General features: G+C 51.1%; 1 protein-coding gene across 21 annotated transcripts in view; it reads right to left on the reverse strand.

The window, feature by feature from the left end:
• Nucleotides 1–23,221, reverse strand: part of NFASC (neurofascin) — a 93,028-nt gene extending 69,807 nt beyond the window's left edge. For 19 of the 21 annotated variants that reach the window (XM_076358211.1, XM_076358225.1, XM_076358221.1 and 16 more), the window contains exon 1: nt 5,417–5,580. The gene's annotated coding sequence lies outside the window, so the exon portion shown is untranslated. Of the gene's footprint in view, nt 1–5,416; nt 5,581–22,593; nt 22,849–23,164 lie in introns of those variants that run through there. The other 2 variants (XM_076358205.1, XM_076358207.1) reach the window with 2 other exon arrangements.
• Nucleotides 23,222–24,428: the final 1,207 nt, after the last annotated feature.

Consider the following 24,428-nt stretch of genomic DNA (forward strand, 5'->3'; position numbering starts at 1 on the left):
GAAAGCTACACGCTAACTTTGATTTTCAAAATAGAGTAAATTTGAGTTTCTTGATCAAAATGCACACAGAGAACCACGTGGAGCTGGATCACTGTAAAAGGGGGAAAAAAGCGCAATACACTGATTCCAAATTTTCCACTATTCAGTGCGGTGCTGACTGCAACGTCCCCAGCCTGCAGTTCTTGCTTGCCCTCCGGAGCCAGTACCATAACGTACCCACTGGTACCACCGCTTGTGGCTGCCGGGTTTGAAGGTTAAGGCTGGTTTCTTCCATGCTACCATAGAGTTACGCGCTCAAATCCCATTGAGAGCTAACGGCACTGAAGAGCCTAACCCATTCAGACATTTCCCCACTTTAAGACTTTGTTAGAAATGCTGATAAGGCAAGCATATGCTTAAAAGATAGCTACATTAAAAGATCATCTCTCCCCAGAGATATTTTCACAGCTCATTAATTAAACCCCCTCAAAGAACAGAGGGGAAAAGCCAGCTTCAATTGTTTTTAAGCTATAACAAGCGATGAGAGAGTTCAGTTTTGCCTTCCAGCCGTGCTGCTAGTTTCACTCCTAAACAAGCCGCACTTCAAGGCAATGCCCTTATCACACAAGTAGCTTTATTTCAAACCCAGCGTGAACAAAGGGAGAGCTAGCCACAAGTCTGATCGCTTCTGGGCTGATCCTGTATCCCCCCAGCTGCATCTTCATACCCAATTCAACCAGACTCCTGGCTCAAGAGTTACGCTCTAATTTAAGGATGGGATTTTCACGCTTGTTTGCAGGCAAGCCCACGCACGGTACTACAAAATGGTAAAGCAACACTGTCCTCATCAGAAGGTACCAAGGGGCTTCTGTTAATGAGCTTTGGCTTGGTCCCAAGCAGGACCACTTGTTTTTTTCTTGCCTGAATATATAAAAAGGCAGCAACAGCATTTTCCAGGTGCCCTTGTCAGAGGGAGAGTGTTGCTGCCTGGCTGCAGGAGGAGGTGGGTGGCTGCGAAGGCGAGTGCTGCCCGGACAGCAGGCAGGGCTCGGAAGGCAGCTCCTGAGTGTTCATCCCCATCTGAGAAGTAAAAACTTGACTCAAACATGGCTTTTACAAATGTGGAGAGAGGAATCAGGTCTGTACCGTTTTGGACATGGGAAAATGCCCAAACCCTATTCCCCTGAGGACCTCAGCACCTTCTCACTTGGCAAGCGCTTCCCGAAGTAACTGGGGAAATCACAAGCCTGTCAGAACCGAGCCCATTGAACCAGCTCGATAAAGCCAGAAATTTTTTTTCACTGCTCATAAACCACTCTTTTTTATGATCTTACAATTACAAACAGCTGTTTATTTTGCTAGTTAGCTCTTTTAAAGCATTCTTTCCAATGCATAATGAAGTGTCAGGCATTTTCCAGGAATTTTCGGAGCAGAGAAAGTTTGGCACTCTATTATTTGAGAATCACTGAAAGGGTGCAATTAGCTTAAGAACAAGCATCTATTCTGGGTGGCAACCTCAGGATCCTTCCTCTGGCATCCAAACAGGCACCATGTGACAAGCGGATGCCAAGCAGCCGAGCCTCCCTCCCGCTCAGGCATGCATACAATTCCCATAATATCTGCCTCCCAGCCTTGCTCACAGCTCAGAAAGCTGGTCAAAACCTGCAGGCATCTGTAACCCTTGGTATGCTTCGCATCGTTGGAGAAAGCTGCAGAGTTTCAGGAAACACGAGCAAACCCAATGCCACAGCCCCCGGCAAGGCGCAGCCGGGTTGTCCCTGCCCGGTGCAGGCAGGGCAGAGGCAGGAATCGGGGCCCTCGCCTCTCCTGCCCGCAGTGTTTTCTACAGCTGTGAGAAGAGGATTAAATTACGGTGGCACTAAATCAAATCAGTCCCTCATCCACCCCAACTAACAGGTTTCCACCATCAAAATCTCGAGGAATGCCAGAGAGCTGAGCTTTGAGTCTTGGAAAAATGAGGCTTTCCATGGAGGAGGAATGAAGCCTGCAGGATCGGACCCTGCCCGAGAGCACACAGGCAGGCACGAAAGCCGTTTAGGCTTTAGAGCGTCACTGAATTGCACATCAAGATCAGAGCAGGATGGTTTGGAGCAGCAGACACCCTCACATGATGACACCCCCCCCCCTTTTTGGGGGTCACGAGCCCCCAGCGCTCTCCCCAGCCGCTCACTCGCATCCCCCGGGAGCGCAGCACTTGTGCGTGGCCATAGCAACCCACGTTCATGCGCAGAAATGCCTGCCCGAGCGAAAAAGAGGGGGGATTCGCTCCCCAGCTCAAAAATTATTCATGAGAAAATAGTGAGAGCTACAAGCCCTCTGAAGCGTGCTCCCCTCCAGCCCTGCCTGGGAGCAGGCAGGCAGAGGACCTTCCTCTCCGTTCCCCTTGGCAAAAGGCTGTTAATTTAATATTAAAAAAGGAAAAGAGCTCTTTCTTGCGATGTCAGTTCTGAAGCGCCAGTTTGAGTGCCTTTTTTTCTTGTTGTTGTTCTTAATTAGAAGAAAAACCTTCTTGTAGGGAGTCTCTGAGTTGGCAGAGAGGCTGGTCCCCCCCACACTGCTTTCGGACCCCCTCCACTACTCTTCTAGTTCAGCTCCCATTCCAGCCTAAGCCAGCATGAGTTGCTCACATCAGAGATTTCTGACCCCAATTGGATGCATTTTTTTATTTTTTTTTATTTTTTTTACTCCAAATGCCAAATCTGATCTTGCACCAAAAGGTAACTTGAGGCTGCGGACAGAGACTCACAGGGATGCAGCAGTGCTGTGGGGAGAGGCGCAGCCCTGAGCCACCCCTTTCCCTGTCCCTCTGCCCCCCGGACACCCCCAGCCTTTTGCTTGTTTATTTTCATCTTAGCCCTTTCCTGCCCCCACGTGCAGTCCCTCCAGCGAGGGCAGAGAAATCCCGTTGCTTACTGCAGCAAATAAACTGACATGGAAAAGAAAATACCCACTCAGAATATATAAGAAGTTGATTCAATTAAAGGACCGTGTTCTGCTACAATTACATGATGGTTGAGGAACCAGAAACTTCCTTACTATTCCCACCCCACCAGAGCTCAATAAGCGTTGCCCGCCGGGAATTGCAGCCGGTTACCCCTGCGGCTCAGGGACCGCTTGTCCCCTTCCCTCCGGAGCGGGCAGAGGGTTTGCTCGGGCCGTGGCAGGAGGAGTGTGTGTGCAGGGGGGGGGGGCAGCACTGCCCAGGCCCCTGCTGCACCCCTGGCAGTCTATTACCCATCCGACAGCCTCACTTCAGCCGTTTTATGCTAATTATTTTCTGTACAGTTTTATGCAAATTCTTCCTACAGAGAGAGATGCATGGAAATGTATTTGCCGTACTCCAAGTGCCAGCAGCGCAATCAGCTCGTCACATCGGCCCCTGTAGACGCCTGTTCCCGTTCCATTTGGGGCTGCTAATACCGTCCTGCCGGGTCATTGCTGGGATGCAGGCGAGCTTGCCACACATTACGCCCTTTTCACCAGTTCCCAGCAAACTGGCTGCTAGATATTACACGGTGACCAATGGCTCTCGCTGCATCTCCACCACCGCAGCCCAGCATGGAGCCCGGGGGGGGTATAATTCTGACCTGCCTTTCAACGCTGAGACTGTACCGCACAATTATGGGCGCGGAAGGAAAGATGCCAGGGCAACGGGAGGAAGAACACGAAAGGCAACAAACCTGAGCTTATCCAGAGACTTTGGTTTCTGCTTTCCCAAATTCAGGTGCTTCAGGGCAGGAGAGAGGCTAAGACTTGAGCTGCGTGCAGGGGAGACTGACCTGCAGGCAATTCTGGGTCCATCAAAGAGAGTCCCCCCTAACAGATGTCTGATGGAGCATATTCTGGAAACAAACCGGCAACACTGAAACACAGTTGTTGCTATCAGGGCTTTTAGGATAGGTTTCCCAGTCAGTCTTTCAAGAGGTTTTCATTTTAATCAGATCAAATTACAGCAACAGACAGGTACGACTGATGTATATAACTCGACACAGCATCTCCAGAGCAACGCGGCTGCAATTACACCCAAACCATCTGACCATGCGGCCTGTGTCAAAACCTGGAGCAGCTTAGAGAGCAGCTTTCCTCCCCACAGCACGGGCGGTGCTGGGGGGAAAGGCTGAATTTGTGGGCGAGGAAGGGCTGGCCATTGCTGGGGGCAACGAAGATGCAATACCCTCCTTGTACCACACAGCTCACAAGTCCGCCTGGATGGATGGAAGTAGCTTTCCAGGTCACCAGCTCATACATGCCTTTTGCATTCCCCCAAAGCAGAAAGCCAGCCCAGTGGGCTGCACTCTCCTCCGTGCACGGAGCTTTCTAGGGCCTCAAGAGCCAAAGCATTTCAGTGCAAGGAGGGTTTGGGCAAAGCAGAACAGACAAAGCCCGCCATTAAATAGTAATGAAAATGCCCAGCACAGTTTGTGGAAGGAGGATGACACTAATCACCTCCCCAAGGAGTTCACCTCCATCATCTCCATCGCCTCATGCCCAGAGGCTGCAGGGTGTTTTAATGCCTCCTGCCACTGCCTTGGGGCTGCCTGCAGTGCAGGGATGCACAGGCAGACCCCACCGTGGTACGTGGTCTGCTCCCACTGCTTGATGTCTGCACCCTGGGAGGGCATCTATAGGTGCTCTGGAAAAACCTCTTTCCCACACCAGCCCAGATCCAAACAAACCTGCAGTGCAAGGGAGCAGGAGGCTACAATCAGTTTACACCCATCTTACTGCAGAGCCACCAACCCCTTTTGCAAGAAAAAAGCTTATTAGTAACCCAAGCAGTCAGGATAGCACTTTTACATCTTGCCCTAAAGCTCTCTGGATTAAAAGAGAAGCATCCTAATTAAATCAAAAGGTACATATGTTTCTGATGAACACTGGTATTTACACCACTGCCACTCCCCTGCAGAGGGACGGGCTGTTTCCATCCAAGCACAGCAGCAGTGTTACTCAGCTCCGTCTCGGTGAAGCAGCCCCGAGAGCAGGAATTAAGGGGTTAGATGCACACGTCATCCCTGCCTGACTTGGAAAAGAACGGAAAGCAAGAAAGTCAAAAGACACACTGCGATAATAGAGATCAAAACCCAATTAACTTGCCCCAGGCAGCATCCAGCCACGGCAAAATGAGGCAATTGAAGAGCAAAGGGGGGCCTGGGTGCAGGCGGCTGTTCTCAGCGTGCCGCCACCGCAGCAGGACAGATGCATACAGACGGAGCTGCCGGCAGGTCTCACCCCCAAGGTGACTCACGCCGTGCCCTTGGGAGGCCCTCAGGACACACCGGTCAGCCTTCAGGCAGGACACAGTAGCAGACTTTCCTCCCCATCCTCCTGCAAATGTCTCAACACCCAAGGCTTTTACAGAAAGTCACCTCCACTGCCACCTCCTCACAAGTTACTCTAAAGGCAGAGAGCCGCCTACCTTTGCCTTTCCCATTTAAGACATGGTTTTTCCCCTCCAGAGCTCGGGTTAAGGTTCTCCGTCTCCTCTATCCCAAACACAAAGTGTCTCCATGTGCCGGGGAGGATGTGCTACGTCCCTCGCAGAGCTGCGAGCCCCGCAGCTCCGCCAGCATCCCCCAGCCCCGGAGCGGACCCAACCTGCCCAGGGGCGAGCCCAGAAATCACTGGGCTGATGCCCAAGACTCTTTTCCCATCCTCCCCCCGCCCCCCCCCCCCCCCCCCCCCCCGGCACAGGGCTGTGTTATCTCCAGCCCACCCATCCCCACAGGCCGGTGAAGGGGAGAAGGCACAATAGCCGTTATTAATAACTCTGACTTTCTTCTCCCTTCCCTCCCTGCTCTTGCTGGATTTTCGTTCATGAATAATGCAGGAGCTGTGGCGCAGGACACTACCCACTCTGTCCCCGGCCGGTCCCCGAGCCAGCGGGGAATGGGCTCGAGTGCCAGCCAGGGCCTGTCCCCATGTCCTGGGCGCCAGCGCCGCCGGTACGACAGGGTTTTGTTCCCAGATGCAGCTTCCTTTTGTTCTAGCCCCGCTGGCAGCGGTGTCTGCGGTGGTGAGACAGACCCACACATCATGCAGCAAAGCTGCCGAGGAAGCAGAGCAGAGGTCTCACCGACACTGGAGCCAGCCTGCGGACGGAAACTTCTAAGCCAGCGATTTCTAAGTATTTCACCAATATTTCAGCACAATTTCTCCCCTCTCCAACAGCAGCATCTCCATTTTACAGCTATGGAAACTGAGTCAATAAAGGTGAGGAATCACAGGGAGCCTCATCTTCTACCACGCTCATTTGAGCGACTCTCAGATTGCTCAGGTACCAACTTTGCTGGTACCAAATTGAAGTGCAAGAGAGTGAATTAATTAAAGCACACACCCCCCTTTGCCCTGTAACCACAGTCCTGATGTGCCCCAAACACAGACTTCACAGACTCTGCTGAGAATGTTATTTATTGCAAAGCACAAGATGAAGCCTAAGAAGCGTGAACCCCTCCAGTTTAAGCAAGAGAAGCCGAGGAGGCGGCTGGCCCACATTTGAGGGGACACACTTTGAACAGCACAGGCTTTCCTGCCCTTCTACCAGCTGTGGCAGAAAAAAAATGAAAATTCCCTTTAAGCTCCCAAATCCTGGTCTTGCAATGCAGAAAGCACGAAGGACGCTGCAGAACTGAGCTCCAAATGTCTCTTAAACCCTGCCTGCTCCCGAACACGAACCATCCTTGAGACTGTGCCCGGTGCAAGGTGTCCTGCCTCGAGCTGCTGCGCGCTGGGAGCGCGTGGCCTCCCCCCCACCCCCCAAACACCCACCGGACTGCAACGCATCCATCATCTACCACCACAACGGTCTAACAACACGCGAGCAGGGCTGAAACGTGGCGATGCACAAGCAAACAGAGCAAAGCAGCTGCCTCCTCCCAAACCCGCTCCGCTCCAACCGTTCTGCTGAATCACTTACTGCATTGCCGGCACCGCTGGTGGGACCTTCCCTGAGCCTTGCGAGGCTCACGCCCGAGACGCAGAGCTCAGCAGCATCAGCTGCGGGTTTAACTCCTGGAGCATCGCAGCACACCAAAGGCATTCAGAGCCAAGGAGAGAATAATTACCTCCCAGCAGGTTTCAGCAGAGCCCGAACAGTCCTGTCCTGCCCTGCATATAATTAACTGCATCTCTAACAGTTAAATGCTTTTCTGCCAACCAGACTCTAGCTGTCAGGAAAGAAGCACTCTCCCCATGAGGGTGGCTGCTGAGGTGCAGAGCTGCCCGGGCACGGCTGAGAAGAGGGGTGACTTCCAGCGCGGGGGAGAGGCAGACGTGTCTCAGCTCCTTCCCACGCGCCGGCAGCGTGGGCTGAGCAGTCAGACGTGAACAGGTTTTCCTCATCGTGTCCCCCATGGTGCAGACAAGGTGACTCAGGGCACAGGGGAGGGCAAGGCAGGGTAAAATCGAGGGTGAGGAAAAAGGCAGAGGGTGGGCAGAAGGAGGGCAGAGAGTGGGGGGAGAAGGGAGCGAAGATTCCAGCAGGGTCCTGGAGCCGGAGTGTGTATAGTTGTTCGCAGCTCTGCAACAAGAGCCAAAGGCTGCAGCAAACCCTGCACCAAGTGGGCATTAGTTCCCATACAGATCCCGAGTCCCCATTGCAGGCCATTTCTCCTCCTCCCAGTAACACCAGTATGGATGCACCAGCCCCCCCATCGTCACATGGGGCCTTTAATAGCACCGCGCTTGCAGGAAGGGAGAGCTCGCTAGCGTGGCACAGGCCATGGCACCCCCATCTCCGAAGGAAGCGGGATGGGGCAGGCAGGACAGCCTGTACAAGGACAGAGGGACACGGGGATTTTTCCTTCTTGAACAGAGAAGCAGGATATTGCTCTCCTCCCAAAAATGCTTCCCTGGTCCAAAGACTGCTTATCCCAGAGCTGCTCCAGACTGAGCAGCGGGGTGAGACCTCCTCCGCGGTCCCAGGTCGCCCAGCCCTCCCCTCCAGATGACTCGACACTTTCTGATCCACGAGAAGGACTGAAGTGATTCTGCATTCCAGCTCTGATGCGAAAAAAATCCCCAAAATCTGAATCTCAGACCCTTTTCAGGCTCATTCGCCCTCGTGGTACATCCTGTGTTTTACTGTTTTTCCCAGTAGCGAGACACAGCTTTTAAAGAGCCAACCACAAAACATCGGAGAGGTGATTCAATTAAAAAATGGGCACAGTCTGCATATGCATCCCAGTTCCACTGGTAATTAGGAAACAGATGGGGGAAGGAGGGGGGAGAGAGAGAGGAATCTTTGTTAGGTTAATTGTTTGAAGTTGCTAAATGAAATATAGGTGGCCTGATTTCCCTGGAGGATTGTACACAAACTTAAGGATAGGCTTTTGGAGAGAATAAAAGAGGGAGTTTCCCAGTGAAGGACAGCAGAAGATTATGACTAATCAGGCAAGAACAGAAGTGATAAACCGAAGGAAAAAACAAAGCTCCCCTTTGTAGCTTCAAATGAGGAATCGACCAATCTGATCCACAACTTCATTACCATCTTATTAAAATGCTATTTCCATTTTCCTGATTAAACAGGTGCGAGTAGAGAAGACTTTGTAGTCTTAGCTGTCCTCCAGGGAGGAGGTGCGTCGGTGCCAAGAGGTCTAAGCCCCGGGGACAGTTCGGGTGACACCTTTTTGAGCAAGCACTTTAATTCTCTTGCTTCCCAAGGTGCCCTCCAAAGACGCACCTTCCTCCCAGCTCAGACGTACCCAGAACCTGATATTTTGGAGCAAACAGAGCAACATTTCCCTTGTTTTCTGGCTCCTGTCTCCCAAGTGTTTGATATTAATGCTCACTGGATGTTGTATGCCAAGGGATACGTTCTTATCTCCACCAACAAGAGCAGACTATTCCCCCCCACGGTGCTGCAAAACTTACCCTTTAGTAGCAATTACCATTGTAATAACTTTAAGCCTCAAACAACTGATCAGAAGGTTATTTGCGACAGCTAATTTAATCACAAACACGATGAAACTCGGTCTCCATAAACCTCCCAAATCCTTTCTCCCCCACAAAAGGGCACGGTAACCACCACGAACTGATTTCAGTTCGACTCTGCTGTCTGTACTTCTCATTAACCCAGAGTAGCTGCCGAGATAATTACACAGTCAGCCTTGCTGATCCGGATTATTGAGATTGGGCAATGCCCAACGGGCAAGCCAGCAAGCCCAAACAGATTCCAAACCACTAGAAAATCAGAGAGGGATCAGAAGGGAGAGGGATGAGGGGTCCAGTGCAATGGGACAATGAGAGCAGGACCCAGCGTTGGGATTTGAAACCATAAGCCACATTCCTACCAATTGATTAGTTACTTCTCTCTTTTCCCCTGCATTCAGGCAATGCCTTCCTGCTATCTGGTGAAATTAAAACACGATCCAGCCTCTCGAAGAATAAACATTAGAGAGATATAAGTAAGATCTGAGTTTAAAAACAGAATTACTTTTAATCTGCAAAGGCTGCCTGATGCAGATCCTCAGCTGAACCATCACGATACCAAAGAGACTAAAGGTGATGCAGAGCTGCCCTTGAGAAATGGCGACCAGAGCAGACGGCTGTGGAAACCAGCATCGCTCCCACCGTGCCGAGCAGCCGCGCGGGTGGCTCAGCCACGCTCTGTCACCGCAGAGGTAGAGGACGAGGCAGATTGGCCACGTCTGGAGGGGAGGCAACGGCAGCTGCTGCAAAAAGCTGGCTACGATGGCACGTTCCCACCGCCGGCTGTGCCGCTCGCCCCAGACCCTCTGCATTTCACACTGCCTTAAGGGCTTATCATTGCAGACCTGGTCCTCCTGCAAGGATGTCAGACTTAACAGTGCCCAGAGCCACAAAATCTTGCCAGTTGCCCTGAATTGCTAGGTCTGGCCTTGCCATTGCGCCCAGCCTGGTGAGGCCACAGCATCTTCATTTCCCCGTGCAGGAGCAGAGCGGGTTTGGCTCTGTCTGCACCTCTCTGTGGGGCTGTGACTGCTGGAGGCTGCAGCGTCTGGGTGGCATCTCCTAATGATGCCCCCAGGACACTACCCTGACCCCGGAGAGCGAGCCACCAAACCTTTGCTGATAATCCTCAATCCTGACCTTAACAACAGTGTACTCCCACGAGACAAACGGATGCGCAGCACACATTAGCACCATCATCCTCACAGTACAAAAGCAGCCTGAGAGATCTGCTCCCCGCATGACTCCAGACAGCAGCAGGACACTGCCAGCACTGCAGTCTGAAAAATTTCCCATCATAGTGGATACTGTCTGCTTAGTGACAGACAGGCCAGACAGCGCTACAGAGGTGCGGAGGAAGAGATGCAAAGCCTGGCGGGAGGTGACGGCCTCGGTCATGCCACAGAAAGCAGTGGCAGGTGGTCAGGAGCAGGGCTGGTTGCCGGCAAAAATTCATCCCTGCTTGAAGACGAATGAAGTCACTGGGGATTAACTCAGCCCAGTATCTCTATTGCTTTAAGTTGGGGACAGCACAAGCTGCAGGCCTGGGAGATAGGGAATAATGAGGATGAATGAAGGCTCCCCAGGGAAGATGAGCCGTGTTCTCTTTTCAGGACCCTTGAAATACCATTGATTGCTTACAGGCTTACACTGAGCAAGAAGAGTCCACTGGAGCTGCTGCTTCTTTCCCCCCAGAGAAGCCTGAAGAGGCTTTTCGAACTGGTCATGTTTCAGGGATAATTAGCTGCTGGGGAGGGGATGAGTTTCTTCACGGGGTGGAGGCCCACAAGTCAGCAGTGATGGCAGGGAAAACCCTGAGCTCCTTTTGGCGCTCAGGCTTGATGCTTTATCAGGGACTAAACAAGCCCAGGGCAGCAGCTAGGAAACAACTCTAACTTAGCATAAAGCTGTTTATTAAAGAAGATGCACTTCTTGTTCCTTGAAATGGCAGCATGCAAGAGCGAACATAGCGCTGCCTTCTGCTTCATTAGCCCTACAAACCTCCTGCACAGTCACACAGAATGAGTTTGACAATCCTGCAAAGTTTCCGGCCACAATAAACTAATCATATTTATTTTCTGCCTTTGTCCCGAAGGAAACTGCAGAGGAAAAGCAGTTGGTTTCTTCTAGTGTTGGTACTTGGTGCAGTTTCTGAGTATTGCTGTCCCGTTTGCCGCCCCTTTTTATGGGGTAGGCAGGACTCCAGACAAGCTGTTGCCCATGCAGACAGCAGGACGTTTTGCTGTCATGCAGGATCATTTCTCTTCCTCTTGCAAGCTTACAGGCTGCCATAGCTCAGAGAATGAAGTATGAGGAAGGGGTAGGAATATAGTGTGAAATCCAGGAATTTGCATCCATGTCTAAAGGCAAATCACTTCCTCTCCAGAAGGAAGATGCCTTTTATCTGCCTGATTAACACTTGAGGCTGTATTCTAAAAACCCTCCAAAAGTCCCAATTAACAGTCTAGTGCATCTTTAACTTGCTCTTGAAGCATTGCTACTCTGCTACCGGCATCCCAGCTGTAGCTGTATTCTCATTTCAACCATCTTTTCTAGCTTAGAAACTCATCACAAAACCTCTGACCGCATCCCACATACACCCCCCGGCTCCCATCCAGATGCTCAGCTGCAGGGCAGGACCCTCTGGGTCCTTTGCACCCAAAAGGCACCTGAGAACGGGGTTTCAGCCACTGGCCACGGCCCAGATCTGCACAGAGATGCCAAGGATGTGGTCAGAGCAGCAGGACGAAGCCCACGCTGTCGTACCCAGAGGGCTCAGGTCCGTGCTGCTCCACCCAGCAGCGGCAGTCCCCGCTGCTCCTTCCCTCCCTCCCTCCACGGGAGCCACAGCTGCCAGGACGGGGCTAGCACACGCTGATGGCAACGCAGCTCCAAAAGCCTTTCTTTTGCCCCCTAGAGCCCAATGCTGAAGACGATTATGGATTTGGCACAGATTACGATTCAGAAATAGAAAGATGGTGGCACACATCGCTCCAAGCAGCGTGGGCTCCCTCGGCACCGGCACAATTAGGATTTTAGTCAGGTGTCAGATTCACTTGCCCAAGACCAGGACTGTGTTATCTCCAAGGCACGTCCCCCTCCGCAGCCTCTCCCAGCGCAGGCTCGCGGGAAAGGCTCGCCGCAGCCCGGGCTGAACCCGAACCCTCGCCTCAACCCCACGTGGCACCCGGCCAACGCTGCCCACCCCATCGTGGGAGGCAGTTGGGCTGCGGGGCTCCATCTGCCTTCCCACGTCTCGGCATCTGTTCAGAATCAATACCAGGAGTGTCACCAGTGCAGCTCAGCAAACCCCTTTTTACAGGACAATAGGCAGCATCAGGCAGAAACTGCATTTCCATTGTAGAGGAGCATTTTTTTTGCTTGCTTTCATGTAACTTCCATGGCTGTGCACATACCACATCCCTGCTGGTTGCCTGCACTATTTTATTTTGCAAGAGCTCCTTCTGATTGAGAACCAGCATTTATTGCAAATTGATTGACATACGTTGACTTGAACCAGGCAAAGGCGGTGATTTAATGCATTCAACAGCCCACAGGATAAATACTTGGTGCTCACCCAGGGCCTCAAGGTTTCTTGACATGAGGAGAAAACACATACCAGCCCCTGCAGCATGGACGGTCCTCCTTACCCACCTATGGGGAAACTGAGGCAGGGTATCTAAATGGTTGGTTCAGGGTCACGGCCTCCTGGTAGCAGAGCTGGGATTAGAATAAGGACTTCTGGTTTGGTCCTACAGAATATTTTCAATAACTTTTTAGCTGTGTTTTAGGAAACAATCCTGCAATAACAGAGGATGGAACTGGGCCTTGAAATGTCAAGAAAGCAAAGCAAAAACTTTGAAAAATTCTCTTTTTGATTGTTTCGTCTTCAAGGCTGTGACCACAAGAAGGTTAAACCAGGTGCCTGCGGTTTGCTCAGCACCCTCACCATGCAGCCCCATCACTCTGCACAGGGCTGCTCCGTCAACAGGAGTCACAAAGGCAAAATCCTCCCCTACACCGAGCTGGAGATGATGGGTCTCACGGGGCATCACTGCCGGGGATAACTGGGAGGTTGGAAAGGGGCACGAATACCCAGTGACCCTGACCTCCATGCTCAGGGCCAGCAGCTAGGAGGGTTTCCAGAACACCGGAGGCCAGCTCAAGTCTCTCCTGGAGGTCTGAGCATGGAGCCGGGACTTGTGCTTTATAAACAACCCCCTTCCCTCCTGTGTCGTGCTGCTCCGAGGCTGTGCCCAGAGTTTGTCACTGCAGTGAAGCGGGAAGCAGTGCACAGAAGAGGTCTGATTTTGAGGGATTAAGAGGAACTGAAAGTTTTGCTGCTCTCCTGCTGGTTGATCCACCTTGTCCCTCAGCCAGGCTGCGTCTGGAGCCCAGCCCTCGTGTGCCCACAGCCAACTGCAGGGCAGGGAGGGCAGCGCTCGTCCCCGGCAAGCCACCCCCGGTGTGACTACCCGCAGTAATGCAAAGCACTTCCCAGCCTCCAAGCCTTCAGTAGGTAGCATTAGCTCCACGGATTCTCTCTGCCACCGCAGGCAGTCCAAAGCCATCCTTAAGTCAAGTCATACTACCCCTGCCTGAGCATGTCAGGGGTTAGACACTGAAAAGTTCATTAGTGCCATTTCCCTACTTATCACAGACTAAGGCAGGCGCGGGGGGGGCCGGCACTGGCGTTACTCGCTGGTCAGCTGCGAGGCCACCATCCCCGGCTGCGCTGAGTGGAAGTGACACGCTGCTGCTCACTATATGCCGCTACGACACGTGGCTGGAGCCGACACCGTGTATGTGCTGTCTGCTTCGAACAGGAGGGTGATGCTAATCTCTGCCCATGACACGGCCGCGCTGGTCAGTGCAGGTTAAACACGCTCCCACGACAGCAACCTGCTGCACGGCTTCCTACAGCGCTTCCATGGATGGAAACCAGAAACACAGCGAAGCTAACTCACTGGCATGGGGAGGCTGTCGAGGGGCCAGGGAGGTGGCTCCTCACCCTCCCTGGAGGGATTGTGGAGCTGAGATGTCCCCGTGCTCCTCTCCCAACTCCTGCCTGCGGTCACACATCAGTCTTCTCCACAGAGGCTGAGTTTTGGCTGCCAACGTACCCTCACATCTGGAATGATATCCTGCACCCACAGACCAAAAACTTACAGGGAACTTCAGAGTTTCTCCTTTCCTTCTTAACCACTCATTCTGCTGGACGCAGTTTTCTCCAAAGGGTTCCTTGCCCGGCTGGTTCAATCCTGGTACACGTCAACGCTCCGACAAAGCAGCTCAAAATACTTCATCATCATTTACCTTAATGTAGTTTTAAAAGCACATGCTGTTACTCAGAGGACTAGCAGTGGAGCACAGAACGTTTCAGCCATCTATCAGCAGCAGAGTCAACAAGTTGCAAGTGTGACACGGTTTTCTTCCCATCCAAGGAATCTCCGGTTGTCCACACGTTGCCGGCTCCCACCTTGACATCAGCAAACGGAAGCCTACCTCATAAAGCACACGTAACAGCAGTCCCTCTGGAGCCATCTCCATTGATCGCACCTCGATCCAGCCAGCCAACGAGGGTGTGGAGCCCGGGGCAGCTGCACAGGCATCTCGCATCGTGAGAATATCTTATCGCTTGCAGCAAGAGGAAAGCGCCTGCAAGACTTTCTCCGGCAGCTGATGTGCTGCAAGCCCTTGCAACCTGCCGGACAGTCTCCTATTGTTTGTGGTGTTATTTTTTCTACCCCTGCAAAGACTTTTTTTTATTTGATTTTTTTTCAGTGTAACCCAGTGGACTAACATCACGTTCTAGCAAGTGAGACCACATCTAAGGTGAAGTGAATCAGGAGCTGGGCTAGCGGAGATTTCTGAGGACAAGGAAGAATATCATTCCACGGTGCCAGGGGAGGGAAATGCCATTTAAAACCAGACACTGCTCTGGCAAAGCCCAGATTGAATAACGACTGAATAAGAGCTGACAAGCTGACATTTGAAAATGCAATTAGCTGCCTTGTAGAGCCACCCTGTTATTGTTAATTATATGTTTGCTCAGTCTAAGAGGCAATACACTTATTTAAAATTCATTCTCAGGCTCTCCTGCTTTGACTGGTCCCTTCAACCAAGAACTCCTGTCCTTCCCCCCACACACCTCACAGGGTTACGGTGAGTTTGACTTCCACAAAAGGACCGTGCTATTGCATATTATATAACTGCCATTATAAACCTGCTCTTGGGGAAGCATCCGGAGCAGCAAGTGAATTCCCAAGATAAGAGGTGCTTGGGAACAACTGGATGCCAATGAGAGAGTTGAGACTCACTGCATTAATTTCCCATTTATGCAGTTCCAGGAAAGTGCCAGCCCTCCCCAGAAGTGACAATCCCAGTCACCCCACTGAATTTAACTAACCTGCTTCTGCAGCGCTTGATCCAAGCTCTGCAATCAGAGATGCATTTATTCTTATACAAGTCCCTAACTCCTCTCTTAATTGTGATAAAGCTGTCTTTTAAACAGATTAGTGTGCGTCATGGACCCGGGCCATTTTATGGACATAAACATAATTCACATTTGTTTGTCTTGCAAGGCAAGTTAGGGGGAAGGAAGGAGCATTGCAGCTGAGCAAACACAGCCATCTCCTGGGTAAAAAGCCTGCCAGGAACATTTAGAAATCACAGGCTCTCCAGCTCATCTCCTGGCACTCACAGGAACCAGTCCCACCTCCATTCCAAAACCAAGGCTCTCTAGAAAGGTTGGTCTATTTGGAGAGGAAGGTTAGAGTAGCAAGGCAGACAAGGAAACCGGAGTCCACGAAATACAACATTAGAGAGAAGCCTGCTATACTGGGCTCAAGCCAGATTACCCTCACAGCTGTCACCATAGCCAGGAGAATTCAGACGAGGTCAACCAAAAATACAGAGCCGTGGACCCAGCTGCTGATATTGCTGGAAAATAAAACCCTGTGGGCCTTGGCATCTGGACACCAGAGCTGTCAATAAGAGATGTCAGGCTGCAATATGCAACACAATATTTTGAAGGACACTGTTATTGTACACGTATTTGTCTTCTAATAAGTGCAGCCCATGTATTCTGTACAAACTAATACACGTATGAATTAACCCTAGCTTCAGCTTTTCTGGTCATAAGGGAAGGAGCACTTAGTTTTGACAGAAAGTTCAGTCTTAAGACATTTTAAATTAGAATCCAAATTTACTAGATACAGTGAAAGAAGGAAATAGGATTATCAATTTATTAAGTAAGTTGATTTGATATGGTTTTCAAGAAGTTGTTCTCAGTGCACGCTCATATACATAGCTTCACTGCAGAGGGCATCAAATCCTACCTAGCTACGCTCTTTTGAATTTGCAATGGGAGAAGTAAAATTAAGCCAAGATTTAAGTCCCCAGACATGCTGCAAGACTTGCAATTCAACTGCAGACAGACTGCTCGAAATGACAGTGCCAAAACATGGTCTGGGGCATGCCAGATGTATCATGAAAGGAGGGCTGGCCTGAGAGGAGCTTCAGGGGTCCCATGCATGCTGTCACATGTGCATGGCTACAAAGCCTCAGTTCTCTCATTCCCCACTCCCTCCACTTGCCTGCACACATCTGTGAACACGTCACAGGGATTTGAACAGAAACCAATGAGCTTGCAACAAGCAGTCTTTGTTGCTGGGTCTGGTAGGAATCTGAAAGCAAGATTCAACGAATCCTGACACCATTTAAGTGACAGCAAGAAAGAGAGCTTTTTCTATGTTCTTAACTCAATAAGGGTACAGCTCAGCATACAGATGTGTCTTTATCAACTGCAGAGCCATGCTGTGCTGTTAGGCATATTAGTAACTCTCCCAGCTATCACAAACAGGGCTGTGTAATTAAACACGAGGTGGCTGGTGGTACCATACCCTACTGTGGAACTGTTAAGAGCCTGTGGAACAAGATGCAGGCTGGCTCCAAGTACTAATCATCTAAATTGCTTGAGGAAGAGTGACATTTACCACCACTCTCACACCAGCGCACAGGCAGCTCCTCATTAACTGAGCAGACTATGTGTAAAGCTTCCGGGAGCAAGTCAAGAGTCAGGGCTGGTCTTCACCGTTTCACTTTGTTGGGTGAGAAGGGAGTGCTGTAATTTCTTTCCCTCCCTCCTAGCCCCCAGGCTATTGAATATCCAATAAAAGCTGCTTCACAGTGATGTGAGGATGGGCAGTCAATCTTTGTACATGAGAAAAGGTTCTCAAAGTGATGCAGAGAGGGAGTAGATTGTTTTGCTTCCTGCTGGTGAAAACCCTTAAGGTAACAGGATCACAAAACAATTCTGTTTGGAAGGGACCACAGCAGGTCAGCTAGTCCAGCCGTCAGCTGAAAGCAGGATCAGCTATAAGGTCAGACCAGATTGTTCAGGGCTTTATCCAGACGGGTCTTTAGAACACCCGTCTAATAAGGGTGGAGACCACCCAGCCTCTCTGGGTAACCTACGCTACTGCTTGACAGCCATGCTGGAGGGGGGAGGATTCCCCCCCCGACACTCCTTGCATCCTCTTGTTTCAACCTGTGCCTGTTGTCCCTTCTCCTTACCAAGGACAGAAGGCGCAACAGGGAGATCAACAGCGCAGGGACTAACGCGGAGGGCCCGGGGAGCCCCCTCCCTCCCCCTGGGTGGGGGGCCCCCTCCCTCCCCCGGGGCGGGGGGCCCGGCCGCGGCCCGCCGGCGGTTCAGCACCCTGGAGAGCGGCCGGGGCGCCCCGCGGGCGGGGGCGGGGGAAGCTCAGGTCGGGTCTTTCTCCCACCCACGGACGCTCATTTCCTTATAATTCCCTGGCCCGCGGGGATTTTCGTTCTTCCTTGCTAACTCCAAGTGAATCATCCTTTAAGCATCTCCTTCCCTGTCGAGATTTGGGGATGGGATGCTCTCTCAGGCTCACACCATCACCTACGGTTTTGTTTGCATCTTCAGTGTAACTATACATAGAGTCATAGAATCACTTAGGTTGGAAAAGACCTTTAAGATCATCAAGTCCAACCGTAAACCTAACACTGCCAAGTCCACCGCTAAACCGTGTCCCTGAGCGTTACAAGGAATGAAAAATCTTAAAAAAGCGGGGAGCGTACGGCCTACTTGTGCACCCAACACATGCAGGACACCAAGCAAAATAAACGGAGAGCCTGAATGCTTGTTCAAGAGTGCTGCTCCCTCAGTAACCTCTAGAACACAGAAGCCACCTTTCCTCCTCAAGGAGCGACTACTTAATACAAATGAAAAACACGAGCAACAGGTCAGTGCCTTAGGTGGTCTCCTCAATTTTAGAGGCACTGCATTCTCTTTTAACTTGGAGCTTCTTGGGGTTACTGGGATAACTAGGAAAAGTAAACATTTCATAGCAGAAAGTGGATTTCACTACATTTTCTGCAGATTTAAGGAGAGTCCTATCCACCTCACAGCTCACACTGCAATTGCCAGCCCTGCCCATCTGTGCCAGGGCATTTCAGGAGGAATATAATATGCAGGCTGACAGTGAGATGGCATCATGCTTGCTGTGACTTCGAAGGTCTGTAGGAACCCATCACTCCCCATGCTGGAAGCTAGCAAAATCTACTGTCAAGGAGGCATAAAGCAGCAGAAAACCTGCCAGGAATTCAAATGAACCTCCAGGTTCACCTAGCACCAAGCCTCTGGGTTATGGTCCCTTTACCTAGCCATCTGTAAGGATCAATGTTTGCTTCCAAAGGTGGAAAAGCAGCATCTAGGACAGCCCGTGCTAGGTATTTATCAGCTATACCTACGTCAGGCTTTGAACATGAGATTATTTGTTGCCTGTGACAAGGAACAGCAGTGCCCGTTGGAGCAGGGCCTGGCAAGAGGTGGGTCCACCCCGGACTGCACAGGCCCTTGTGTATGAAGTTGTCAAACCCTTTCAGATTCCACTGGAGTCACTGGGACTGGCAAGTGCTCAGTACCATACTAGATTGAACCTTGACTTTACAAAGCACCCTCTTTCCAGCGCTGATGCCTCTCCGGCAGCCTCAGAAGCCAGCAGCCCTCAGTTTAGACTTAATTGAGTAGCAGAGGCAGAGTGATGCTAGCAAAGGATTTCCAGATGCTGCTTTTTGAAGCAAAGCCTCCATTCCCCATTCCCTGTTCCCAAGGCCTGTACCCTGTCTTTTGTCCAGCTCTGCCTCCAGCCAGGGCACGGTGCTCTGCTCTCCTGTGCCCGTGGGCTGTTCTCTCTAAGCTGCATTCCTACAGTGAGAATAATGGGACCCAGTTATCACCAGCAGCAAGAGGATGGGATGAGATCCAAAAGACTCTGAACTAAGGGGAGCTAAAGAGGCGAGACAAAGACTTGTCCCTGCATGGCATCCTTGGGAACCTCTGCCTCGTTTAGCCATGCAAAACCATCTCTATTTGTTCAGTTGTTAATCCGTCTCCTCCTATCTCATTAACTAGGAATGGTGATCCCTATAAGCAGGGCTGAGGTCTAAATCCTTCTCTATTTTAATCCATAATAGCACAGCACGGTTTCTTTCAGATCTGGATTAAAAAAAAAAAAAAAAGGGAGGGGGATTATTTAGCATAATAACAACTTCAAGCAAGTTCATTCTGAGCTGGATCTCTAAAATTACGCAACAATTATCCCGGACAGCAAAGGTAAACGAATGAAGGTATGACCTGCTTCAGCAGGAGGAGGGAAGAAAAAAAAAGACAGAGCAGAAGTCATCCAACAACATTTAAAATAAAGAAAATTATTTTTGAAAGGAGTTACCCACAGGGCAGGAAGGCAAGCTAGACCTCTCTGACAAGATTTGCTAGAGCCTTTCAAAAACTGTAACTGAATACAGTCCTTGGTTTGAGCTGCCTGCTCGGTTTTAAGATACAAGGGAATATTTTGATAAGGGAAAACTAAACCCAAGATTCAAAGGGGAAGTACCAGAGTTTAGGTTTCTTTCTTGAATTTTTAAAAGTCTCCTCCCAGGCTTTGCTTTTATTCAAATTCAAGCAAAAACCCATTTTCTGTATATGACTCAGAGACATTCAATATCAACAACTGTAGTGGATTTAAATCCTCACAATTTAGCTGCATTCTTATTTCACCTAAACAAGTAGGGCTTTGCAACTGTGCAGAAACCAGGCAATTTCACGTCTCCCTCAAGTCCTGTAAGAATACGACTGAAGGAGCTCTGCCTTGCCATTCGTATTTATCTACATATAAGGTTAAGTGCTGATGAGATTTGAAAGCCTGATGCTGCACGGACAACTAAATTAAAACCCCATAAAAGTCAACACACACACTACATCAGCATAGAGAAGGAAGAAATCCAGCAACTCCTGCCAAAGGCTCACAGATAATGTCAGAACCGTAGAAGTGTCCTCAGAATCCAGTTGTTTAATTTCCCCAGGTTTCTTAAACAGTCTCAAGTGCAAGCCTTTTACTCATGGGCTCCTCCTTAGCAGAGCACACCAAGAACAAGATGGAGCCAACACGCTCCGAAGCTCTAACATGTACAAGCCTTTGCTCTGCCCAGGTAGGCTCCATTTCTAGAAACACTGACATTTATCCAGACAGTATTTTGTTAGAGACACCCCATAACTACCACATTTCTGCTAAGTGGGGTTAAACGGATGACAGGAATGGATAGAGGATTCAGGTCTGGCAAGGTACTTGGTACCTATGAATAATTCACCCAGTGAGCCTCCTCCCAAGGACACCAGGTCACCCGACCAGGCCTGAAACAGAGCATCGGAAGTAAAAATCGTTTCAGTGGAAAGTTAAACTACTTTAAAAGCCATCTATTTACTGTTTCCCATCAGCCTGAGCCGAGCACCAACAAAGGTCCCTTTGCCTCCTGCCCATGTCCATTCTTCCTTTCCTCATGATCACAGGCAATGCCAGCGGCTGCCTGGCTCTGCACTTACAGCTTTTAATTTCTGTTCCCGCTCAGTCCCCGACACACAACACTGACACGTTACCGTTCACGCCTGACCTCAACCCCTTCCCCGCTCACCATGCACGGGCTGCACCCAGCAGCTCACCCATGAGACTCTCCATGCCCTCCTTCACAGGAGGGATACAACCATGCCAAGACCTACACACAGGGGTCTCATGGGAGTAGCCTCTTTGCAGGGTCTCAGGCAGCCGGCAGGAGCACAGAGATGAAGAACGAGACCTCATTTCTTGCTGTTATCTTATTAAATATCTTATTAAAGATATTTGACCATCTTTGATGCTTGTGCACCGCAGAAAGCCTTTGTGGTGGCACTTTGCCAGCAGCATCATCGATTTTATACACGAGACCCATGAAGACGAAGACAATTAGATCACAGCTAGGCAAATAATTCATTATGAATTAATACCATTTGAGAGCCTGGGATATTTTCCATTTAATCTTTAGCTGGGAGAAGAGATGATTGGATTGACTGACTTAGTTTAAATCAGATCCCTAGCCACAGCCAAGGCAACGCAACTCGGGAAACACTGCGGCCTGCAGTAACCCCCAGCGAGACACTGAAGATGATGTTGGAGCTTTGTTATTACGATAGCCAGCGCTATCATCCAGCTCTAGCTCAAGCAAGACAAAGCCGGTCCCCAGGTCTCAACCCCTGTAAACAAAGTCCATTTTCAAATTTAACAACTTGAGCCCATCCTCCGTCAGCTGAGAAGACCTCCATGCATTATTTATGTTGTACTCGCATTACAGCCGCACAAAAAAGGAAAGTCAGCAAGGGCCCAGCCTGAAGCTGTTAAATAGAAAGAATGTGATGCTGAATTTAAGCAGTTATCTTTCAAGGTAGGCCATGCAAAGAAGTTTTCTGGAAACAAAGCAGTCATGCTGACGATCAATTTAGCTGTCTGCCAAAGGATAGCTATTTTACAGAAACACGGTCAACAATAAAGGGGCTGGCATCTCAGTAAAAGTCACTGGATTCTTGCTTTTGTCCTCACCATCTGATAGGAGCCCCCCAGAAACACTGACAGCGCCACAGTATCCATTTTAAAACAGTCAGGCGTCTGGTCTGCATGTCAGTGTACCAGTTTTTCTGCAATATACGCGTCCCCCTGCCCCTCTACGCTGCCTCGCTCTCAAAAAGCAGACAGAAACATCCCCGTTTGACTTTCAGAAGCGCTCCATAGCCCACATGCTATTCCAAGGACCTGACCTTGAAAAAGAATCTCAAAGACAGTATTCAAAAGGAAAAAGAAAAACTTATCCTAACAGCAAGCCCCACATGCCTTTCCAGTTTTAGAAGGGACAGGATTTTCTAGAGAAAACCTCCCTCGACCCCCCTATAGCCCCCCCCCGCATCCCCGCAGTACCGTGCCCAGAGGCCTCACCAAGATGCAAGCGTGCATCTTCCCTGTGCCCTGTCCTCCAAGGAGCCACTAAGGCCACAGAAGAAGATACCACCCTGTGCTCGAGCCAAACAGTACCTCTTCCAGGCCCACAGGACTCCCACCTCAGGCGCGGCCACGCACATGTAGCAGAGTTTCCTTCAGCCTCTGCAGCTGATTTCTGAGCCTTTGCAGGAGATCGGGAACAGCTGAACCGCCCATACAGCCGGGAGTACAAATGATTCAGCACTTTCCCCACCTCCAAAGCCTGATCGATAGCAGCGAGCCGCTCTGCAGGCACAGCCAGAGCATGCAGATTGAAAATACGGCAGTCACTAACCGCTGCTCTCCAGCGAGGCCTGGCTCCATCGAACGCAGCATCCCAACCCAGGTGTTTTCCAAGAGGCCTCACCGACGAGGCCGGTGGATGTATTTTGCCAGCACAGGATGTTTCAGAGGGAGAACACGAATCCACCCCCAAACACGAGAGGGAAGATGCAGGGTGCAGCCTCCCCCGCAGAGCAAGCCTTCCTCCCCAGGAGCTTTTGGGGACGGAAACATGCCCTGTCACACAAAGGTCTCTACCTGGGCTGCGTTTCCTTTCCTGCACCCCGTCCCCCCCGGACTGACACACCAGGATTTTAGCGCATGCATAGACACGATGTCATGACGTAAGAGCAAAAATCCCATCACATGCCCGTGCCCGGTACCCAGCTCCCCCCGCATGCGGCTCCGGCCCAAAAATGGGGGGGGGGGGGGGGGAACCCCGCAGCCAGCGGGGTCCCAAACCCACGATAAGGGTGCAGGGCCAATCTCTCCCCGCCACCACCCACCCCCCCCCCAGCCGTGCCCCGGGGCTGCCGCGGCTGGACCGACCCGAGCATCCCCCGGTGCCCCCCCGCCCCGCTTACCTGATCCAGGAGCGCCGGGGCTCGCCGCAGACCGGGGCTCGGTGCGCCGCACTGCGCGCTCCCGGGCGCGACCGCGCCGCACTGCGCGCTCCCGGGCGGGCGGGCGGGCGAGCGCGCGCGCCCCGGGAGGAGGCAAGGAGGAAGGCAGGGTCTGGCGGGGAGGGGGTGCGAGGCAGGGGGAGGGATTCATTAGCAGCGCCGTTAATTAGCAGCTGCAGCCCCTTAGCGCGCTGCGGGCCGGCACCGGCTCTGCCCTCCCGGCTGAGCAGCCCCCAAAAGTTCCAGCAGGCGCTAAAAGCACAAACCGGGGTTACAAAACCACGCGGGTCCCAGACTCTAAAGCCCATCTCGAGACTTTTCGGGCAGGAAAGGACAAGTCTTTTCTGAGCAGGGGGGGAATCGCCCTGATGAAGAGCTGCGGAGGAGCCCCGGGTTACAGCACGCTTCACTGCTCCCCGAGCAGCGGGATCGCCCTTGGGGGGGATCTTTGCCGCGCGCGGTGTTGCTGAAGAGGAGCAGAAGTATCACAGCTTGGCTCTGGGTAAGACATTTGCTGGTGGCTATCTGCAGTCGGGCACTCTCCCCCGCCGAGTGACCCGGCAGAGGCTTCTGTTAACATCACAGCCCGGACATCTCTTCAGTGACTTGGTTATCAGAAGTGTCAGTTTAATTAAAGCCTCCCCCATCTAGGAAACACGCACAGCGAGATTTGTCGCTTCCCTCGCCATACATTTTATTACATCACAAAGATTTGGCTGAGGTTGTGAAACTTAAACTAGTATAGACACTTTCTCTAGAAGCAACACACTGATCCTTATTGATTTAGCGTATCTTCTAGACAACATATATTGAACATGCCGATGCACATCATATATTCAAGCCCTTTATCACAAAAAGTACTGAGGTCCCTGGCTTAGCCCAAAAGATACATTTGCATTTACGTGTGTTGCCACCCCATGAAAGTCAGTGAAGAATTCATGTGTCAGAAGTTAAATGTGTGTCCTGCAAGGCCTACTGGACCACCAGAGAAAAGAACCTTCCTCAGGGGAGCTGGAAAAGAAGCTGGACATTGCAATTTTACAATTGAGTAGTAGATGCGGTAACACAAAATCAGATTCAGAGAGCAGGTGCTGCAGGACAGGAACGGCCCAGCTGCTATAAATGAAGGAAGATAAATCAATTAAGAATAGCTGAGACAGTGCAGAACCCAGTGCTGAGCAGAGGTCCAGCCACCCATCCCCAGCTGCCAGGGTGCTGGTGAGAG

The sequence above is a fragment of the Aptenodytes patagonicus genome, chromosome 22 (genome assembly GCF_965638725.1).
Source record: "Aptenodytes patagonicus chromosome 22, bAptPat1.pri.cur, whole genome shotgun sequence".
NCBI classification, from domain to species: Eukaryota; Metazoa; Chordata; class Aves; order Sphenisciformes; family Spheniscidae; genus Aptenodytes; species Aptenodytes patagonicus.